The sequence below is a fragment of the Etheostoma spectabile genome, chromosome 16 (genome assembly GCF_008692095.1).
Source record: "Etheostoma spectabile isolate EspeVRDwgs_2016 chromosome 16, UIUC_Espe_1.0, whole genome shotgun sequence".
Classification (NCBI taxonomy): domain Eukaryota; kingdom Metazoa; phylum Chordata; class Actinopteri; order Perciformes; family Percidae; genus Etheostoma; species Etheostoma spectabile.
The window spans coordinates 22,842,742-22,843,060 of record NC_045748.1 but is presented as its reverse complement, the minus strand read 5'-3'; positions in this window follow the sequence as shown (position 1 = coordinate 22,843,060).

Below are 319 nucleotides of genomic sequence, written 5' to 3'. Positions count from 1 at the left end.
CCTCTATTGTCACAGAGAGAGTGGACATGAAGCGTCGGACGGGTCTGTGATACGCAGAGCTCATACCTGAAGCCGGGGAAATGCACCTGGGATGGCTCGTGAAAAAAATGTTTTCAGTTGGCGACATTTCAAAACTTCCACAGACAGGGAGCGCTCTTGAACCCCTCACAGTCTCTGAAAGCACAACTAGTCGATCACGAGTGGCTCAACAGGTAGATCTACAGATAAACTCATCTTTCAGAAATTTGACCGACCGGGTTGACGCTTCAGCGTGAGAAACCGTGGGTGTGGCGTGTGAGCGTGTGAAACCAGTCAAATG